Source organism: Gadus chalcogrammus, chromosome 12 (assembly GCF_026213295.1).
Source record: "Gadus chalcogrammus isolate NIFS_2021 chromosome 12, NIFS_Gcha_1.0, whole genome shotgun sequence".
Classification (NCBI taxonomy): domain Eukaryota; kingdom Metazoa; phylum Chordata; class Actinopteri; order Gadiformes; family Gadidae; genus Gadus; species Gadus chalcogrammus.
This window is the reverse complement of record NC_079423.1, coordinates 5884455-5904454: the sequence shown is the minus strand read 5'-3', so window position 1 is coordinate 5904454 and position 20000 is coordinate 5884455. Positions and strand designations below refer to the sequence as shown.

The 20000-nt window shown below is 43.7% G+C and overlaps 19 non-coding genes across 19 annotated transcripts; all 19 read right to left on the bottom strand.

The window, feature by feature from the left end:
* Positions 1–4058: 4058 nt before the first annotated feature.
* Positions 4059–4177, bottom strand: LOC130399960 (5S ribosomal RNA). Its single transcript, XR_008902450.1, has one exon. It is a non-coding gene; the product is annotated as a 5S ribosomal RNA (ribosomal RNA).
* Positions 4178–8451: 4274 nt separating this feature from the next.
* Positions 8452–8570, bottom strand: LOC130397974 (5S ribosomal RNA). Its single transcript, XR_008900558.1, has one exon. It is a non-coding gene; the product is annotated as a 5S ribosomal RNA (ribosomal RNA).
* A 529-nt stretch (positions 8571–9099) lies between these two features.
* On the bottom strand, positions 9100–9218 carry LOC130397963 (5S ribosomal RNA). The gene has a single exon (XR_008900547.1). It is a non-coding gene; the product is annotated as a 5S ribosomal RNA (ribosomal RNA).
* Positions 9219–9747: 529 nt separating this feature from the next.
* Positions 9748–9866, bottom strand: LOC130397952 (5S ribosomal RNA). The gene has a single exon (XR_008900536.1). It is a non-coding gene; the product is annotated as a 5S ribosomal RNA (ribosomal RNA).
* A 528-nt stretch (positions 9867–10394) lies between these two features.
* LOC130397941 (5S ribosomal RNA) lies at positions 10395–10513 on the bottom strand. Its single transcript, XR_008900524.1, has one exon. It is a non-coding gene; the product is annotated as a 5S ribosomal RNA (ribosomal RNA).
* Positions 10514–11042: 529 nt separating this feature from the next.
* On the bottom strand, positions 11043–11161 carry LOC130397929 (5S ribosomal RNA). The gene has a single exon (XR_008900513.1). It is a non-coding gene; the product is annotated as a 5S ribosomal RNA (ribosomal RNA).
* A 527-nt stretch (positions 11162–11688) lies between these two features.
* Positions 11689–11807, bottom strand: LOC130397917 (5S ribosomal RNA). Its single transcript, XR_008900501.1, has one exon. It is a non-coding gene; the product is annotated as a 5S ribosomal RNA (ribosomal RNA).
* Positions 11808–12336: 529 nt separating this feature from the next.
* LOC130397906 (5S ribosomal RNA) lies at positions 12337–12455 on the bottom strand. The gene has a single exon (XR_008900489.1). It is a non-coding gene; the product is annotated as a 5S ribosomal RNA (ribosomal RNA).
* A 528-nt stretch (positions 12456–12983) lies between these two features.
* LOC130397895 (5S ribosomal RNA) lies at positions 12984–13102 on the bottom strand. Its single transcript, XR_008900477.1, has one exon. It is a non-coding gene; the product is annotated as a 5S ribosomal RNA (ribosomal RNA).
* Positions 13103–13630: 528 nt separating this feature from the next.
* LOC130397883 (5S ribosomal RNA) lies at positions 13631–13749 on the bottom strand. The gene has a single exon (XR_008900466.1). It is a non-coding gene; the product is annotated as a 5S ribosomal RNA (ribosomal RNA).
* Positions 13750–14278: 529 nt separating this feature from the next.
* LOC130397871 (5S ribosomal RNA) lies at positions 14279–14397 on the bottom strand. The gene has a single exon (XR_008900455.1). It is a non-coding gene; the product is annotated as a 5S ribosomal RNA (ribosomal RNA).
* A 529-nt stretch (positions 14398–14926) lies between these two features.
* LOC130397860 (5S ribosomal RNA) lies at positions 14927–15045 on the bottom strand. The gene has a single exon (XR_008900444.1). It is a non-coding gene; the product is annotated as a 5S ribosomal RNA (ribosomal RNA).
* A 519-nt stretch (positions 15046–15564) lies between these two features.
* On the bottom strand, positions 15565–15683 carry LOC130397849 (5S ribosomal RNA). The gene has a single exon (XR_008900433.1). It is a non-coding gene; the product is annotated as a 5S ribosomal RNA (ribosomal RNA).
* Positions 15684–16212: 529 nt separating this feature from the next.
* LOC130397838 (5S ribosomal RNA) lies at positions 16213–16331 on the bottom strand. The gene has a single exon (XR_008900422.1). It is a non-coding gene; the product is annotated as a 5S ribosomal RNA (ribosomal RNA).
* Positions 16332–16860: 529 nt separating this feature from the next.
* LOC130394530 (5S ribosomal RNA) lies at positions 16861–16982 on the bottom strand. The gene has a single exon (XR_008897679.1). It is a non-coding gene; the product is annotated as a 5S ribosomal RNA (ribosomal RNA).
* A 529-nt stretch (positions 16983–17511) lies between these two features.
* Positions 17512–17630, bottom strand: LOC130397827 (5S ribosomal RNA). The gene has a single exon (XR_008900411.1). It is a non-coding gene; the product is annotated as a 5S ribosomal RNA (ribosomal RNA).
* A 528-nt stretch (positions 17631–18158) lies between these two features.
* LOC130397816 (5S ribosomal RNA) lies at positions 18159–18277 on the bottom strand. The gene has a single exon (XR_008900400.1). It is a non-coding gene; the product is annotated as a 5S ribosomal RNA (ribosomal RNA).
* A 528-nt stretch (positions 18278–18805) lies between these two features.
* On the bottom strand, positions 18806–18924 carry LOC130397804 (5S ribosomal RNA). Its single transcript, XR_008900388.1, has one exon. It is a non-coding gene; the product is annotated as a 5S ribosomal RNA (ribosomal RNA).
* A 529-nt stretch (positions 18925–19453) lies between these two features.
* On the bottom strand, positions 19454–19572 carry LOC130397793 (5S ribosomal RNA). The gene has a single exon (XR_008900377.1). It is a non-coding gene; the product is annotated as a 5S ribosomal RNA (ribosomal RNA).
* Between the last annotated feature and the right edge of the window lie 428 nt (positions 19573–20000).

Sequence of the window (20000 nt, the reverse complement as noted above, 5' to 3'; positions counted from 1 at the left end):
GAAAAGGATCTGTTATAGCTCCATTTATTTTATCCTACTCCTTGCATTTTGTACAATAATTTAATCCAGTTGATTATTCTTTGCCCAAAACCAAATTTTCTAATGTGCAAAATAAAAAACTATGCTCAACCCTACGAAGGCTTTATTAAGGTCCATACTTAAAATAATTCCACCATCCTTCCCCATGCATTCGATTGTGTCCCTTATTGTGCAAATAATGTCCGATATGGTCCCTCCCTGGTATCCCATACGCCTGTGGTTGGTGCTATGATTGTTGGTGCTGCTGTTTTTATTCTGTTTGCTAATACCTTTGTTAAGATCTTGTAATCCGTGTTTAGTACAGTTAGCGGTCTATAGTTTTCCAGTTTTCTTTTGCTTCCCTTATTTTTATATATGATCGTTATTAGTCCTGTTGCCAGCGACTCTGGTATCTCCTGCTCCTTCTCCATCTCTGCATAAAGTATGTTTAAAATTGGTAGCAGATCGTCTATAAATGTTTTATAAAATTCACTTGTAAGGCCATCTGTTCCCGGACTTTTATTGGTATTTAATGACATTATTGCTTCCTTTATTCTATGTCTTTGATGTTGTCATCACACATACTTTTCTCATCATTTGTTATCGTTTTATTAATATACCTAATACTGTATTTATATCTTCCTTCTTTGCATTTCCTTTTTGTATAGATTTTTATAAAATGTCCCAACATTCCAATAATGTCTACAAAATCATTTATTATCTCTCCATTTTCATTTTCTAACTCTTCAATATATACCCTTTTCCTGTTTCCTTTTTCTAATCCCAAAAAATAGCCTGTGCATCTCTCCCCCTTCATCGCATATTTCTCCCTACTCCTTGTTATTGGCCCCCATACATTTATTCTGTTCATAAACGTCCAGTTTGGATTCACCTTTATGGTTTTTCTATGCTATGTTTTGGATCCTTATCATTCTTTCTGCCTCTTCTGCCAGCTCATCCTTCAAACATTTTATTTCTCTCTCTTTCGATAAAAGCCCGGACCTTTGCATATCTAATACTTATTGTCCTTATCTTTGCTTCAGTCTTTCCCACCATAATCCCTTGTTTCTACACATGTCCATGTTCTTTCTTCCATTCTCTATGCAGGCCACTATTTTATTTCTATATCCCTCTTCCTCTAGGAGAGTACTGTTTAGGCACCACACTCCTCCTCCCCTTCTCTCTATCCCAGTACCAACCCTATGACAGGATTGCATGGTCACTGAATGATGTGAATTTATACATCATATTTTTTAATTTAACCATTGTCTGATGTGCTATACACAAGTCTATTCGGCTTTGTTTTAATTCCCCCATTACCATTTGCCTTCTTGAGTACTCTCTCCTGTTTGGGTTTTCGTTTCTCCATACATCAATTAATTGTTTTTCCTCCATTGTTTCAGAAAAACCTTTCTTGAAGCATCATTTTTAATTCCTTCCCTCTTGCCATATCCAACCTTGTACTTTTTAAATTAAATCTCCCACTATTATACAGTTCCCACACACCATTTCCTAAAGTCCAAAAAAAAAAGCCTTCCTGTCTGCTTCTATATTTGGTGCATATATATTAATTATTCTGTACTCTATCTTTTTGTATTTAAATCTATGATTATGATCTTCCTTTTTTATCTTTGTAGATTTCTTTGAGGTTTTCTACAGTATTATTTTTATCAGGATTGCTACCCCACATGATTTATCCGTACCATGGTTTGCAATACATAATGTCTGTCCATTTCGTTTTTATATATCTGTCATGATATTGTCTGTCCAGTTCGTTTCTTGCAGACATAACATGTCATTATTTTTACATTTAATTAATAGTTTTCCAAATTTGCTTTGATTCCTTTAGCCCATTTGTGTTGAATGAAATCAAGCTTAACATTGAAACACATAAGTGACGGTTTCATTCCCAACCTTCATTTGTCCTTCTTTCCGCCCTCTTCCTCCTTTCCTCCTCAGCTTGGAGCGCAGCTTTTCTTTTCTTTGTGGTCTCCTCCGCCTTTCGTTCCTTCTGCGGTCTGCTTACACTCTCTGCCTCTGAAATATCCTCGATAATCAGGAAGTCCATCGCAGTTTCCCTCTCGTCTCGGTTTCCATCTCCATGCTCCTTTACCCCAACGCTGCCGGTTCCGTCTGCTGGAGTCGTCTCGCGAGGAGCCTTCTCTCCACTCGATTCCTCTCCGGACCGGCTCTCCTCCTGCCCCACAGCTCCCAACACGTCTCCTGCTGCGACGTCACTCAGGGGATGCCGTCTTTGGTTCTGCACCATGGTCTCCGCCCTGCTCTCTGGGACGCCCCCTAGGTCTCCCTCCGTCTGCATGTCGTCCTCGTCGCTGTCCTCCGGCTCCTCCTCCTCGCCGTCAGTGCTGTTGACCTCCTCCGCGACGTTGACCTCCTCCGCGACGCTGACATCCTCCTCTCTCCGCTGCTTCTGGAACACACTCCCTTGCATAGTGTCCCTGTTTTTTACACCTGTGACATCTGAATTCTGGGCATTCTCGGAAGATGTGACCCGGTTTTATACATAATCTGCATACTTTCATCTGCCTGTCATGGATCACGCGGAAGTACTCTCCCCCCTCTAGTTTCGAACTTCGTTGTGTAAGGTAGCGATTTCACTGTTTCAGTGAACCGGACCTTCAAGAACCTGGTTCCATCGGCTATGTCAGTTCCTGGCCACATTCTTCTTTAATTGGCGAGATTGCCTTAACTCCCCATTCTGCAAGTTTGGCAAGAATGACACCATCCACAATGTACGTCGGCAAGTTTAAAAAAGATACAACTAATTCGTCATTTCTAATTTCTTTTGCCACTACCGTGCTTCTTTATTCTAATCCCATCTAACAGTATATCCTTCCCTTCAACATTGTCCATTGTTATTTCGTACTTTTTGGGCATTTTAAAACGGCATCCATTCACCACCCCGCACGTTTTTTTAACCTCACTTAGAAGCTCCATCATAGTCACCATCTCATCTCCAACGATCTCTACCGCCAAGGTAAGCTCCTTCTCAAATTCTTATCTGTGCTTTGAAGAAGTTCCGAGGTACTTTTACTGTTGTCCGTGATCCTTCTCATAGTCGTTTCCTTTCCAATGTCGGCGTTCTTTGTCGGTTGCTGCGTCTTGCCGTTGTCCATGATCCTGCTCGTGGTCGGGGTCTTTCCATGGTCGGTGTTCTTGGGCGATGTCTGCTCCATGCCGCTGTCAGTTGCCATGAGATCCGTCCTACTCCTCTCTACTCGCTCTCTCCTCTCCATTACGTCACTCATTCAAACACACACACACAAACAAAAACAAAAAAGACGTTCCCCCGAACAGCAAGCTGCTGGGGGAATAAAAAAAAAACTAAAACAAAAAGTAAAACACACTCACTCACATTAAATCTAGCACAAACAAAAAAGTCCACCTGCTCTCTCCACCTGCTCTCTCTGCTCACTGCTCACTTCCTGGTTGCACACCTGAACGGGATCAGACGAGATCGGCGTTGTCAGGTGGTATGGCCCGTAAGCAATAGTGAAGGCGCAAACCAGGTTTTTATACAGTAGGGATGTGAGAAAGCTGCTGAGATTGACGTTACCACTTTTACAAAAACAATATTAGTTAAGATATAAACGGCAGTAATTGATTAACTAGGGACTCGTATCCATGTAAACGATCATTGCATTGTGAACATCTGAACTGAATCATTAATTATTGAATACACTGCGTGTGCGTGTGATTTAAAGTTTGAACAAGGTAACGGTTTAAAGTGTAAGAGAAAATGGGTGGTGATTTTTTGACGTTCCTCCATATCTGAAGTGAGCGTCGCGTGTTTGTTGTTGGTGAAAGTTAATGAAATGTAACAACTGTCGGTTCAGCTCTCTGGTGCTCCCTGCTTGGCGTATCACTATACTGTCCTCATGTTTCACAAAAATAGTTTTGAGAGACGTTGTCAGTTTTTGTATGTTGCTTAAATCCTCCAAAGCGGTTGGCAGTAAACATCAGGTCACGGTACGCCACGGTAGGCCACGGAGTCAATGAGCTCGAGTTTAAAAAGAAAAAGCTTACAGCACCTGGTATTCCCAGGCGGTCTCCCATCCAAGTACTAACCAGGCCCGACCCTGCTTTGCTTCCGAGATCAGACGAGATCGGGCGTGTTCAGGGTGGTATGGCCGTAAGCAATTAGTGCAGGCGCAAACCAGGTTTTATACAGTAGCACATAAGGAGTGAGAAAGCTGCTGAGGCTCGACGTTACACTTTTACAAAAACAATCATTAGTTAGATATAAACGGCAGTAAATGATTCAGTAGGACTCCTTATCCATGTAAACGATCATTGTGACATCTGAATTCATTAATTATCTGAAATACACTGCGTGTGCGTGTGATGTTAAATGTTTGAACCAAGGTTAACGGTTAAAGTGTCAGAGAATGGGTGGTGATTTTTTTGACGTCCTCCCATGATCTGGGGTCTCATTTATAAAACTGTGCGTGGGATCGTTACTAAAAATGTGCGTACGCCCAGAAGCCAAGTTTTGCGTGCGCCTAAAAATATTCGGATTTATAAAACACTGCGTACGCACACATGTACGCAATCTTCGCTTTATAAATCACATACTGACTACAATTGTGCGCAGCTGAATCAGCTTCACGTTCCGCCCTCTACACGCCCCTTTTTAACCATAAATGGTCAATGCAAATGACCTCGTGAATGCGATCTGCATATAAAACAGACTCAGATGCCGGTATTATGTCTTGTTGGAAACAATGGCAGAAGTACTGAGAAAAGCGAAATTTCACGGAGGTTGAAGTGGAGACACTTGTGGGTGAGATGTAGGTCCGAAAGGTAGTTTTGTTCGGCGGTCACGGGATTGGGATCCCCAACAACAAAAAGCAGAGTGAGTGGCAACATGTTGCTGCAGCAGTGAACTCTGTCAGTAGCACGGAGCGCACAGTCCCAGAATTAAAAAAGACATAAGAGTTACATATTTTTATGTAGCCTACTAATAAATCGTTATGGTCCCTATATACCCTCTCCCTCCGAATCCTTCCATTTGCATGGTCCGCCAGAAGTGCCATATGGTGCAGCATTACCACGACGCTCACCTCTGTATTTATTGGGTTACGGTAATAAGACTGACCGAGAACACCTTGGATAATCAGTTTGTAATCTTCTTGAACATAACCCCTTTTTAATGCCTGATTTGTCATGAAAAGCATCAAGAGTAGCGGACAACGATTGTGATGAGGAGTGTCGCTTGGTTTTCCACACTTTTTAATTGACTTGATTGACATTTGATTATGTGTTTACAGTGTCACATAAAAATATGATGTTGTTGACACATGTTGGACAGATGCTTTATTCCATGCAGTCGCGCCGTCAGTGGACAGTATGGAGTGACGGGATTAAATATAGAGATTTTTATTTTATTTATATTCTAAGGAGATGTTTCTGGAGTTATAACTGAGAAATAACGCAGTTGACTTAAATTATTCTGATTAGGATTTAACGCATGATACGGGTTGAAATTAAATGTATGAATGGCGATGATAAAACATAATCGTTCTTCTCACTCTACAATTCTTCGGTCTGACTTCAGTTCACCACCACACCATCTGTGTCGCCAATCCTCCTTTTCCTCCAAACCATGCGTACGCATGGGTCAGAGTTTGCTTAGGGCTGCGCACATTTTCCCGTCAAGTTGGTTTTTTATAGATCACAACCTTGGCGTGGAAAGTCACGTACGCAACTTTTAGGCCCGTTTTGTGCGTACGCAACGGTTATAAATGAGACCCCTGGGCCCTGTACCACGAAGCTCGCTTAGAGGGTTAGCGAGGTATGTTGAGCTCCAAGCCTGGGTTAGTTGTACCACGAAAGTCGATCTCTTTTAGCGTCGCTGTATCACCATGGTGACTTATGCTCGCAACCAAACCTGGTCGGGAGCAGTTTTTCGGCTTAGTCTAGCCGGAGATCGGCTACTTAAATCGGCGTGCGCAGCTTCCTAGCCCCTCCTCTGACAATGGCGTCACCATTTGTGGGTGTTCCCGTGGACCCCGGCGCACTTCTCGTACAGGCGTCTCTCCGGAGACAGGGTTTTACGGGACAAAACCGATCCCTTGGCATTGTCTGACGATATTCAGATTTCAGACTTTATTGTCATTGTGCAAACAACGAAATTGGGGTTCTTCATGAGAGATACAGATTCTCATCAGAGGGTGTTCGTTATTTGATCGTCCTTTTGGACCTTATGTAGACAATGATTACTGTTGCGCATTGTGTTTCAGTGACAGAATGCTAGAGTGGAGGTAGCGCGTCAGTCTTGAATTTCTGCGCGGGAGGTTCGACTCCCAAGTGACGAGAATTTATGTGAAGCTTAAAAAGTCCTAATTCTAATGCATATGGAATACTTATTCACTAAAGCTTATGGAATTATATTTTTGTGATTATTTCGAACTTGAACCCATATTTTCAAGGCCGTGCTGGCACCACATCTATGGGGGTAAAATGCATGATGAGAGACCGGCGAATTTGAACCCCGGTCGCTGGCGTTCGGGTCTTATACTAATCCACTACGCTACAGCCGCTACCACTCAGAGGTCGAAAACATGCGATACATTTCTTAAATAGGGTGTATTTAAAGTGAATTCCCTAAATGATAGAATAAGGCAGGATGGACGTTGCTTATGCATTTTTAAATCATCATCATTCTATTTGGATTAATGGCGAACAATTCTGCATTTGGCATAGTTATTTTACAGACAATTTGCAGAATCTTTTCACTTATACTCATATAGACTGCTTGATGTATCGTAAAGGTGAGAAAAATGACGCAAAAAACGCCCCTTTCACGTGAACGCGCACTGAACCTAAAGCGGAAAACCTGGTTCAACTAATTGAATCTAAAGTGAGCTTCGTGGTACCATTTAACTCTGATTGCGAGTTGCGGCTCTGTCGAGCCAGGTTTTCCCAAGAAAGCCTGGGTATGTTCAGCGAGCTTCGTGGTATAGGGCACTGAAGTGAGCGTGCGTGTTTGTGTTGGTGAAAGTTTAAGAAATGTACAACTGTCGTTTAAGCTCTCTGGTGCTCCCTGCTGGCAGTATCACTATACTGTCCTCATGTTTCACAAAAATAGTTTTGAGAGACGTTGTCAGTTTTTGTATGTTGCTTAAATCCTCCAAAGCGGTTGGCAGTAAACATCAGGGCCCTGTACCACGAAGCTCGCTTAGAGGGTTAGCGAGGTATGTTGAGCTCCAAGCCTGGGTTAGTTGTACCACGAAAGTCGATCTTTTAGCGTCGCTGTATCACCATGGTGACTTATGCTCGCAACCAAACCTGGTCGGGAGCAGTTTTTCGGCTTAGTCTAGCCGGAGATCGCCTACTTAAATCGGTGTGCGCAGCTTCCTAGCCCCTCCTCTGACAATGGCGTCACCATTTGTGGGTGTTCCCGTGGACCCCGGCGCACTTCTCCGGAGACAAGGGTTTTACGGGACAGAACCGATCCCTTGGCATTGTCTGACGATATTCAGATTTCAGACTTTATTGTCATTGTGCAAACAACGAAATTGGGGTTCTTCATGAGAGATACAGATTCTCATCAGAGGGTGTTCGTTATTTGATCGTCCTTTTGGACCTTATGTAGACAATGATTACTGTTGCGCATTGTGTTTCAGTGACAGAATGCTAGAGTGGAGGTAGCGCGTCAGTCTTGAATTTCTGCGCGGGAGGTTCGACTCCCAAGTGACGAGAATTTATGTGAAGCTTAAAAAGTCCTAATTCTAATGCATATGGAATACTTATTCACTAAAGCTTATGGAATTATATTTTTGTGCTTATTTCGAACTTGAACCCATATTTTCAAGGCCGTGCTGGAACCACATCTATGGGGGTAAAATGCATGATGATAGACCGGCGAATTTGAACCCCGGTCGCTGGCGTTCGGGTCTTATACTAATCCACTACGCTACAGCCGCTACCACTCAGAGGTCGAAAACATGCGATACATTTCTTAAATAGGGTGTATTTAAAGTGAATTCCCTAAATGATAGAATAAGGCAGGATGGACGTTGCTTATGCATTTTTAAATCATCATCATTCTATTTGGATTAATGGCGAACAATTCTGCATTTGGCATAGTTATTTTACAGACAATATGCAGAATCTTTTCACTTACTCATATAGACTGCTTGATCTATCGTAAAGGTGAGAAAAATGACGCAAAAAACGCCCCTTTCACGTGAACGCGCACTGAACCTAAAGCGGAAAACCTGGTTCAACTAATTGAATCTAAAGTGAGCTTCGTGGTACCATTTAACTCTGATTGCGAGTTGCGGCTCTGTCGAGCCAGGTTTTCCCAAGAAAGCCTGGGTATGTTCAGCGAGCTTCGTGGTATAGGGCACAGGTCACGGTACGCCACGGTAGGCCACGGAGTCAATGAGCTCGAGTTGAAAAAGAAATAGCTTACAGCACCTGGTATTCCCAGGCGGTCTCCCATCCAAGTACTAACCAGGCCCGACCCTGCTTAGCTTCCGAGATCAGACGAGATCGGGCGTGTTCAGGGTGGTATGGCCGTAAGCAATTAGTGCAGGCGCAAAACCAGGTTTTATACAGTAGCACATAAGGAGTGAGAAAGCTGCTGAGGCTCGACGTTACACTTTTACAAAAACAATCATTAGTTAGATATAAACGGCAGTAATTGATTCAGTAGGACTCCTTATCCATGTAAACGATCATTGTGACATCTGAATTCATTAATTATCTGAAATACACTGCGTGTGCGTGTGATGTTAAATGTTTGAACCAAGGTTAACGGTTAAAGTGTCAGAGAATGGGTGGTGATTTTTTGACGTCCTCCCATGATCTGAAGTGAGCGTGCGTGTTTGTGTTGGTGAAAGTTTAAGAAATGTACAACTGTCGGTTCAGCTCTCTGGTGCTCCCTGCTGGCAGTATCACTATACTGTCCTCATGTTTCACAAAAATAGTTTTGAGAGACGTTGTCAGTTTTTGTATGTTGCTTAAATCCTCCAAAGCGGTTGGCAGTAAACATCAGGTCACGGTACGCCACGGTAGGCCACGGAGTCAATGAGCTCGAGTTGAAAAAGAAAAAGCTTACAGCACCTGGTATTCCCAGGCGGTCTCCCATCCAAGTACTAACCAGGCCCGACCCTGCTTAGCTTCCGAGATCAGACGAGATCGGGCGTGTTCAGGGTGGTATGGCCGTAAGCAATTAGTGCAGGCGCAAAACCAGGTTTTATACAGTAGCACATAAGGAGTGAGAAAGCTGCTGAGGCTCGACGTTACACTTTTACAAAAACAATCATTAGTTAGATATAAACGGCAGTAATTGATTCAGTAGGACTCCTTATCCATGTAAACGATCATTGTGACATCTGAATTCATTAATTATCTGAAATACACTGCGTGTGCGTGTGATGTTAAATGTTTGAACCAAGGTTAACGGTTAAAGTGTCAGAGAATGGGTGGTGATTTTTTGACGTCCTCCCATGATCTGAAGTGAGCGTGCGTGTTTGTGTTGGTGAAAGTTTAAGAAATGTACAACTGTCGGTTCAGCTCTCTGGTGCTCCCTGCTGGCAGTATCACTATACTGTCCTCATGTTTCACAAAAATAGTTTTGAGAGACGTTGTCAGTTTTTGTATGTTGCTTAAATCCTCCAAAGCGGTTGGCAGTAAACATCAGGTCACGGTACGCCACGGTAGGCCACGGAGTCAATGAGCTCGAGTTGAAAAAGAAAAAGCTTACAGCACCTGGTATTCCCAGGCGGTCTCCCATCCAAGTACTAACCAGGCCCGACCCTGCTTAGCTTCCGAGATCAGACGAGATCGGGCGTGTTCAGGGTGGTATGGCCGTAAGCAATTAGTGCAGGCGCAAAACCAGGTTTTATACAGTAGCACATAAGGAGTGAGAAAGCTGCTGAGGCTCGACGTTACACTTTTACAAAAACAATCATTAGTTAGATATAAACGGCAGTAATTGATTCAGTAGGACTCCTTATCCATGTAAACGATCATTGTGACATCTGAATTCATTAATTATCTGAAATACACTGCGTGTGCGTGTGATGTTAAATGTTTGAACCAAGGTTAACGGTTAAAGTGTCAGAGAATGGGTGGTGATTTTTTGACGTCCTCCCATGATCTGAAGTGAGCGTGCGTGTTTGTGTTGGTGAAAGTTTAAGAAATGTACAACTGTCGGTTCAGCTCTCTGGTGCTCCCTGCTGGCAGTATCACTATACTGTCCTCATGTTTCACAAAAATAGTTTTGAGAGACGTTGTCAGTTTTTGTATGTTGCTTAAATCCTCCAAAGCGGTTGGCAGTAAACATCAGGTCACGGTACGCCACGGTAGGCCACGGAGTCAATGAGCTCGAGTTGAAAAAGAAAAGCTTACAGCACCTGGTATTCCCAGGCGGTCTCCCATCCAAGTACTAACCAGGCCCGACCCTGCTTAGCTTCCGAGATCAGACGAGATCGGGCGTGTTCAGGGTGGTATGGCCGTAAGCAATTAGTGCAGGCGCAAAACCAGGTTTTATACAGTAGCACATAAGGAGTGAGAAAGCTGCTGAGGCTCGACGTTACAATTTACAAAAACAATCATTAGTTAGATATAAACGGCAGTAATTGATTCAGTAGGACTCCTTATCCATGTAAACGATCATTGTGACATCTGAATTCATTAATTATCTGAAATACACTGCGTGTGCGTGTGATGTTAAATGTTTGAACCAAGGTTAACGGTTAAAGTGTCAGAGAATGGGTGGTGATTTTTTGACGTCCTCCCATGATCTGAAGTGAGCGTGCGTGTTTGTGTTGGTGAAAGTTTAAGAAATGTACAACTGTCGGTTTCAGCTCTCTGGTGCTCCCTGCTGGCAGTATCACTATACTGTCCTCATGTTTCACAAAAATAGTTTTGAGAGACGTTGTCAGTTTTTGTATGTTGCTTAAATCCTCCAAAGCGGTTGGCAGTAAACATCAGGTCACGGTACGCCACGGTAGGCCACGGAGGCAATGAGCTCGAGTTGAAAAAGAAAAAGCTTACAGCACCTGGTATTCCCAGGCGGTCTCCCATCCAAGTACTAACCAGGCCCGACCCTGCTTAGCTTCCGAGATCAGACGAGATCGGGCGTGTTCAGGGTGGTATGGCCGTAAGCAATTAGTGCAGGCGCAAAACCAGGTTTTATACAGTAGCACATAAGGAGTGAGAAAGCTGCTGAGGCTCGACGTTACACTTTTACAAAAACAATCATTAGTTAGATATAAACGGCAGTAATTGATTCAGTAGGACTCCTTATCCATGTAAACGATCATTGTGACATCTGAATTCATTAATTATCTGAAATACACTGCGTGTGCGTGTGATGTTAAATGTTTGAACCAAGGTTAACGGTTAAAGTGTCAGAGAATGGGTGGTGATTTTTTTGACGTCCTCCCATGATCTGAAGTGAGCGTGCGTGTTTGTGTTGGTGAAAGTTTAAGAAATGTACAACTGTCGGTTCAGCTCTCTGGTGCTCCCTGCTGGCAGTATCACTATACTGTCCTCATGTTTCACAAAAATAGTTTTGAGAGACGTTGTCAGTTTTTGTATGTTGCTTAAATCCTCCAAAGCGGTTGGCAGTAAACATCAGGTCACGGTACGCCACGGGCCACGGAGTCAATGAGCTCGAGTTGAAAAAGAAAAAGCTTACAGCACCTGGTATTCCCAGGCGGTCTCCCATCCAAGTACTAACCAGGCCCGACCCTGCTTAGCTTCCGAGATCAGACGAGATCGGGCGTGTTCAGGGTGGTATGGCCGTAAGCAATTAGTGCAGGCGCAAAACCAGGTTTTATACAGTAGCACATAAGGAGTGAGAAAGCTGCTGAGGCTCGACGTTACACTTTTACAAAAACAATCATTAGTTAGATATAAACGGCAGTAATTGATTCAGTAGGACTCCTTATCCATGTAAACGATCATTGTGACATCTGAATTCATTAATTATCTGAAATACACTGCGTGTGCGTGTGATGTTAAATGTTTGAACCAAGGTTAACGGTTAAAGTGTCAGAGAATGGGTGGTGATTTTTTGACGTCCTCCCATGATCTGAAGTGAGCGTGCGTGTTTGTGTTGGTGAAAGTTTAAGAAATGTACAACTGTCGGTTCAGCTCTCTGGTGCTCCCTGCTGGCAGTATCACTATACTGTCCTCATGTTTCACAAAAATAGTTTTGAGAGACGTTGTCAGTTTTTGTATGTTGCTTAAATCCTCCAAAGCGGTTGGCAGTAAACATCAGGTCACGGTACGCCACGGTAGGCCACGGAGTCAATGAGCTCGAGTTGAAAAAGAAAAAGCTTACAGCACCTGGTATTCCCAGGCGGTCTCCCATCCAAGTACTAACCAGGCCCGACCCTGCTTAGCTTCCGAGATCAGACGAGATCGGGCGTGTTCAGGGTGGTATGGCCGTAAGCAATTAGTGCAGGCGCAAAACCAGGTTTTATACAGTAGCACATAAGGAGTGAGAAAGCTGCTGAGGCTCGACGTTACACTCTTACAAAAACAATCATTAGTTAGATATAAACGGCAGTAATTGATTCAGTAGGACTCCTTATCCATGTAAACGATCATTGTGACATCTGAATTCATTAATTATCTGAAATACACTGCGTGTGCGTGTGATGTTAAATGTTTGAACCAAGGTTAACGGTTAAAGTGTCAGAGAATGGGTGGTGATTTTTTGACGTCCTCCCATGATCTGAAGTGAGCGTGCGTGTTTGTGTTGGTGAAAGTTTAAGAAATGTACAACTGTCGGTTCAGCTCTCTGGTGCTCCCTGCTGGCAGTATCACTATACTGTCCTCATGTTTCACAAAAATAGTTTTGAGAGACGTTGTCAGTTTTTGTATGTTGCTTAAATCCTCCAAAGCGGTTGGCAGTAAACATCAGGTCACGGTACGCCACGGTAGGCCACGGAGTCAATGAGCTCGAGTTGAAAAAGAAAAGCTTACAGCACCTGGTATTCCCAGGCGGTCTCCCATCCAAGTACTAACCAGGCCCGACCCTGCTTAGCTTCCGAGATCAGACGAGATCGGGCGTGTTCAGGGTGGTATGGCCGTAAGCAATTAGTGCAGGCGCAAAACCAGGTTTTATACAGTAGCACATAAGGAGTGAGAAAGCTGCTGAGGCTCGACGTTACACTTTACAAAAACAATCATTAGTTAGATATAAACGGCAGTAATTGATTCAGTAGGACTCCTTATCCATGTAAACGATCATTGTGACATCTGAATTCATTAATTATCTGAAATACACTGCGTGTGCGTGTGATGTTAAATGTTTGAACCAAGGTTAACGGTTAAAGTGTCAGAGAATGGGTGGTGATTTTTTGACGTCCTCCCATGATCTGAAGTGAGCGTGCGTGTTTGTGTTGGTGAAAGTTTAAGAAATGTACAACTGTCGGTTCAGCTCTCTGGTGCTCCCTGCTGGCAGTATCACTATACTGTCCTCATGTTTCACAAAAATAGTTTTGAGAGACGTTGTCAGTTTTTGTATGTTGCTTAAATCCTCCAAAGCGGTTGGCAGTAAACATCAGGTCACGGTACGCCACGGTAGGCCACGGAGGCAATGAGCTCGAGTTGAAAAAGAAAAAGCTTACAGCACCTGGTATTCCCAGGCGGTCTCCCATCCAAGTACTAACCAGGCCCGACCCTGCTTAGCTTCCGAGATCAGACGAGATCGGGCGTGTTCAGGGTGGTATGGCCGTAAGCAATTAGTGCAGGCGCAAAACCAGGTTTTATACAGTAGCACATAAGGAGTGAGAAAGCTGCTGAGGCTCGACGTTACACTTTTACAAAAACAATCATTAGTTAGATATAAACGGCAGTAATTGATTCAGTAGGACTCCTTATCCATGTAAACGATCATTGTGACATCTGAATTCATTAATTATCTGAAATACACTGCGTGTGCGTGTGATGTTAAATGTTTGAACCAAGGTTAACGGTTAAAGTGTCAGAGAATGGGTGGTGATTTTTTGACGTCCTCCCATGATCTGAAGTGAGCGTGCGTGTTTGTGTTGGTGAAAGTTTAAGAAATGTACAACTGTCGGTTCAGCTCTCTGGTGCTCCCTGCTGGCAGTATCACTATACTGTCCTCATGTTTCACAAAAATAGTTTTGAGAGACGTTGTCAGTTTTTGTATGTTGCTTAAATCCTCCAAAGCGGTTGGCAGTAAACATCAGGTCACGGTACGCCACGGTAGGCCACGGAGGCAATGAGCTCGAGTTGAAAAAGAAAAAGCTTACAGCACCTGGTATTCCCAGGCGGTCTCCCATCCAAGTACTAACCAGGCCCGACCCTGCTTAGCTTCCGAGATCAGACGAGATCGGGCGTGTTCAGGGTGGTATGGCCGTAAGCAATTAGTGCAGGCGCAAAACCAGGTTTTATACAGTAGCACATAAGGAGTGAGAAAGCTGCTGAGGCTCGACGTTACACTTTTACAAAAACAATCATTAGTTAGATATAAACGGCAGTAATTGATTCAGTAGGACTCCTTATCCATGTAAACGATCATTGTGACATCTGAATTCATTAATTATCTGAAATACACTGCGTGTGCGTGTGATGTTAAATGTTTGAACCAAGGTTAACGGTTAAAGTGTCAGAGAATGGGTGGTGATTTTTTGACGTCCTCCCATGATCTGAAGTGAGCGTGCGTGTTTGTGTTGGTGAAAGTTTAAGAAATGTACAACTGTCGGTTCAGCTCTCTGGTGCTCCCTGCTGGCAGTATCACTATACTGTCCTCATGTTTCACAAAAATAGTTTTGAGAGACGTTGTCAGTTTTTGTATGTTGCTTAAATCCTCCAAAGCGGTTGGCAGTAAACATCAGGTCACGGTACGCCACGGTAGGCCACGGAGGCAATGAGCTCGAGTTGAAAAAGAAAAAGCTTACAGCACCTGGTATTCCCAGGCGGTCTCCCATCCAAGTACTAACCAGGCCCGACCCTGCTTAGCTTCCGAGATCAGACGAGATCGGGCGTGTTCAGGGTGGTATGGCCGTAAGCAATTAGTGCAGGCGCAAAACCAGGTTTTATACAGTAGCACATAAGGAGTGAGAAAGCTGCTGAGGCTCGACGTTACACTCTTACAAAAACAATCATTAGTTAGATATAAACGGCAGTAATTGATTCAGTAGGACTCCTTATCCATGTAAACGATCATTGTGACATCTGAATTCATTAATTATCTGAAATACACTGCGTGTGCGTGTGATGTTAAATGTTTGAACCAAGGTTAACGGTTAAAGTGTCAGAGAATGGGTGGTGATTTTTTGACGTCCTCCCATGATCTGAAGTGAGCGTGCGTGTTTGTGTTGGTGAAAGTTTAAGAAATGTACAACTGTCGGTTCAGCTCTCTGGTGCTCCCTGCTGGCAGTATCACTATACTGTCCTCATGTTTCACAAAAATAGTTTTGAGAGACGTTGTCAGTTTTTGTATGTTGCTTAAATCCTCCAAAGCGGTTGGCAGTAAACATCAGGTCACGGTACGCCACGGAGTCAATGAGCTCGAGTTGAAAAAGAAAAAGCTTACAGCACCTGGTATTCCCAGGCGGTCTCCCATCCAAGTACTAACCAGGCCCGACCCTGCTTAGCTTCCGAGATCAGACGAGATCGGGCGTGTTCAGGGTGGTATGGCCGTAAGCAATTAGTGCAGGCGCAAAACCAGGTTTTATACAGTAGCACATAAGGAGTGAGAAAGCTGCTGAGGCTCGACGTTACACTCTTACAAAAACAATCATTAGTTAGATATAAACGGCAGTAATTGATTCAGTAGGACTCCTTATCCATGTAAACGATCATTGTGACATCTGAATTCATTAATTATCTGAAATACACTGCGTGTGCGTGTGATGTTAAATGTTTGAACCAAGGTTAACGGTTAAAGTGTCAGAGAATGGGTGGTGATTTTTTGACGTCCTCCCATGATCTGAAGTGAGCGTGCGTGTTTGTGTTGGTGAAAGTTTAAGAAATGTACAACTGTCGGTTCAGCTCTCTGGTGCTCCCTGCTGGCAGTATCACTATACTGTCCTCATGTTTCACAAAAATAGTTTTGAGAGACGTTGTCAGTTTTTGTATGTTGCTTAAATCCTCCAAAGCGGTTGGCAGTAAACATCAGGTCACGGTACGCCACGGTAGGCCACGGAGTCAATGAGCTCGAGTTGAAAAAGAAAAAGCTTACAGCACCTGGTATTCCCAGGCGGTCTCCCATCCAAGTACTAACCAGGCCCGACCCTGCTTAGCTTCCGAGATCAGACGAGATCGGGCGTGTTCAGGGTGGTATGGCCGTAAGCAATTAGTGCAGGCGCAAAACCAGGTTTTATACAGTAGCACATAAGGAGTGAGAAAGCTGCTGAGGCTCGACGTTACACTTTTACAAAAACAATCATTAGTTAGATATAAACGGCAGTAATTGATTCAGTAGGACTCCTTATCCATGTAAACGATCATTGTGACATCTGAATTCATTAATTATCTGAAATACACTGCGTGTGCGTGTGATGTTAAATGTTTGAACCAAGGTTAACGGTTAAAGTGTCAGAGAATGGGTGGTGATTTTTTGACGTCCTCCCATGATCTGAAGTGAGCGTGCGTGTTTGTGTTGGTGAAAGTTTAAGAAATGTACAACTGTCGGTTCAGCTCTCTGGTGCTCCCTGCTGGCAGTATCACTATACTGTCCTCATGTTTCACAAAAATAGTTTTGAGAGACGTTGTCAGTTTTTGTATGTTGCTTAAATCCTCCAAAGCGGTTGGCAGTAAACATCAGGTCACGGTACGCCACGGTAGGCCACGGAGTCAATGAGCTCGAGTTGAAAAAGAAAAAGCTTACAGCACCTGGTATTCCCAGGGGGCGGTCTCCCATCCAAGTACTAACCAGGCCCGACCCTGCTTAGCTTCCGAGATCAGACGAGATCGGGCGTGTTCAGGGTGGTATGGCCGTAAGCAATTAGTGCAGGCGCAAAACCAGGTTTTATACAGTAGCACATAAGGAGTGAGAAAGCTGCTGAGGCTCGACGTTACACTTTTACAAAAACAATCATTAGTTAGATATAAACGGCAGTAATTGATTCAGTAGGACTCCTTATCCATGTAAACGATCATTGTGACATCTGAATTCATTAATTATCTGAAATACACTGCGTGTGCGTGTGATGTTAAATGTTTGAACCAAGGTTAACGGTTAAAGTGTCAGAGAATGGGTGGTGATTTTTTGACGTCCTCCCATGATCTGAAGTGAGCGTGCGTGTTTGTGTTGGTGAAAGTTTAAGAAATGTACAACTGTCGGTTCAGCTCTCTGGTGCTCCCTGCTGGCAGTATCACTATACTGTCCTCATGTTTCACAAAAATAGTTTTGAGAGACGTTGTCAGTTTTTGTATGTTGCTTAAATCCTCCAAAGCGGTTGGCAGTAAACATCAGGTCACGGTACGCCACGGTAGGCCACGGAGGCAATGAGCTCGAGTTGAAAAAGAAAAAGCTTACAGCACCTGGTATTCCCAGGCGGTCTCCCATCCAAGTACTAACCAGGCCCGACCCTGCTTAGCTTCCGAGATCAGACGAGATCGGGCGTGTTCAGGGTGGTATGGCCGTAAGCAATTAGTGCAGGCGCAAAACCAGGTTTTATACAGTAGCACATAAGGAGTGAGAAAGCTGCTGAGGCTCGACGTTACACTTTTACAAAAACAATCATTAGTTAGATATAAACGGCAGTAATTGATTCAGTAGGACTCCTTATCCATGTAAACGATCATTGTGACATCTGAATTCATTAATTATCTGAAATACACTGCGTGTGCGTGTGATGTTAAATGTTTGAACCAAGGTTAACGGTTAAAGTGTCAGAGAATGGGTGGTGATTTTTTGACGTCCTCCCATGATCTGAAGTGAGCGTGCGTGTTTGTGTTGGTGAAAGTTTAAGAAATGTACAACTGTCGGTTCAGCTCTCTGGTGCTCCCTGCTGGCAGTATCACTATACTGTCCTCATGTTTCACAAAATAGTTTTGAGAGACGTTGTCAGTTTTTGTATGTTGCTTAAATCCTCCAAAGCGGTTGGCAGTAAACATCAGGTCACGGTACGCCACGGTAGGCCACGGAGTCAATGAGCTCGAGTTGAAAAAGAAAAAGCTTACAGCACCTGGTATTCCCAGGCGGTCTCCCATCCAAGTACTAACCAGGCCCGACCCTGCTTAGCTTCCGAGATCAGACGAGATCGGGCGTGTTCAGGGTGGTATGGCCGTAAGCAATTAGTGCAGGCGCAAAACCAGGTTTTATACAGTAGCACATAAGGAGTGAGAAAGCTGCTGAGGCTCGACGTTACACTTTTACAAAAACAATCATTAGTTAGATATAAACGGCAGTAATTGATTCAGTAGGACTCCTTATCCATGTAAACGATCATTGTGACATCTGAATTCATTAATTATCTGAAATACACTGCGTGTGCGTGTGATGTTAAATGTTTGAACCAAGGTTAACGGTTAAAGTGTCAGAGAATGGGTGGTGATTTTTTGACGTCCTCCCATGATCTGAAGTGAGCGTGCGTGTTTGTGTTGGTGAAAGTTTAAGAAATGTACAACTGTCGGTTCAGCTCTCTGGTGCTCCCTGCTGGCAGTATCACTATACTGTCCTCATGTTTCACAAAAATAGTTTTGAGAGACGTTGTCAGTTTTTGTATGTTGCTTAAATCCTCCAAAGCGGTTGGCAGTAAACATCAGGTCACGGTACACACGGTAGGCCACGGAGTCAATGAGCTCGAGTTGAAAAAGAAAAAGCTTACAGCACCTGGTATTCCCAGGCGGTCTCCCATCCAAGTACTAACCAGGCCCGACCCTGCTTAGCTTCCGAGATCAGACGAGATCGGGCGTGTTCAGGGTGGTATGGCCGTAAGCAATTAGTGCAGGCGCAAAACCAGGTTTTATACAGTAGCACATAAGGAGTGAGAAAGCTGCTGAGGCTCGACGTTACACTTTTACAAAAACAATCATTAGTTAGATATAAACGGCAGTAATTGATTCAGTAGGACTCCTTATCCATGTAAACGATCATTGTGACATCTGAATTCATTAATTATCTGAAATACACTGCGTGTGCGTGTGATGTTAAATGTTTGAACCAAGGTTAACGGTTAAAGTGTCAGAGAATGGGTGGTGATTTTTTGACGTCCTCCCATGATCTGAAGTGAGCGTGCGTGTTTGTGTTGGTGAAAGTTTAAGAAATGTACAACTGTCGGTTCAGCTCTCTGGTGCTCCCTGCTGGCAGTATCACTATACTGTCCTCATGTTTCACAAAAATAGTTTTGAGAGACGTTGTCAGTTTTTGTATGTTGCTTAAATCCTCCAAAGCGGTTGGCAGTAAACATCAGGTCACGGTACGCCACGGTAGGCCACGGAGTCAATGAGCTCGAGTTGAAAAAGAAAAAGCTTACAGCACCTGGTATTCCCAGGCGGTCTCCCATCCAAGTACTAACCAGGCCCGACCCTGCTTAGCTTCCGAGATCAGACGAGATCGGGCGTGTTCAGGGTGGTATGGCCGTAAGCAATTAGTGCAGGCGCAAAACCAGGTTTTATACAGTAGCACATAAGGAGTGAGAAAGCTGCTGAGGCTCGACGTTACACTTTTACAAAAACAATCATTAGTTAGATATAAACGGCAGTAATTGATTCAGTAGGACTCCTTATCCATGTAAACGATCATTGTGACATCTGAATTCATTAATTATCTGAAATACACTGCGTGTGCGTGTGATGTTAAATGTTTGAACCAAGGTTAACGGTTAAAGTGTCAGAGAATGGGTGGTGATTTTTTGACGTCCTCCCATGATCTGAAGTGAGCGTGCGTGTTTGTGTTGGTGAAAGTTTAAGAAATGTACAACTGTCGGTTCAGCTCTCTGGTGCTCCCTGCTGGCAGTATCACTATACTGTCCTCATGTTTCACAAAAATAGTTTTGAGAGACGTTGTCAGTTTT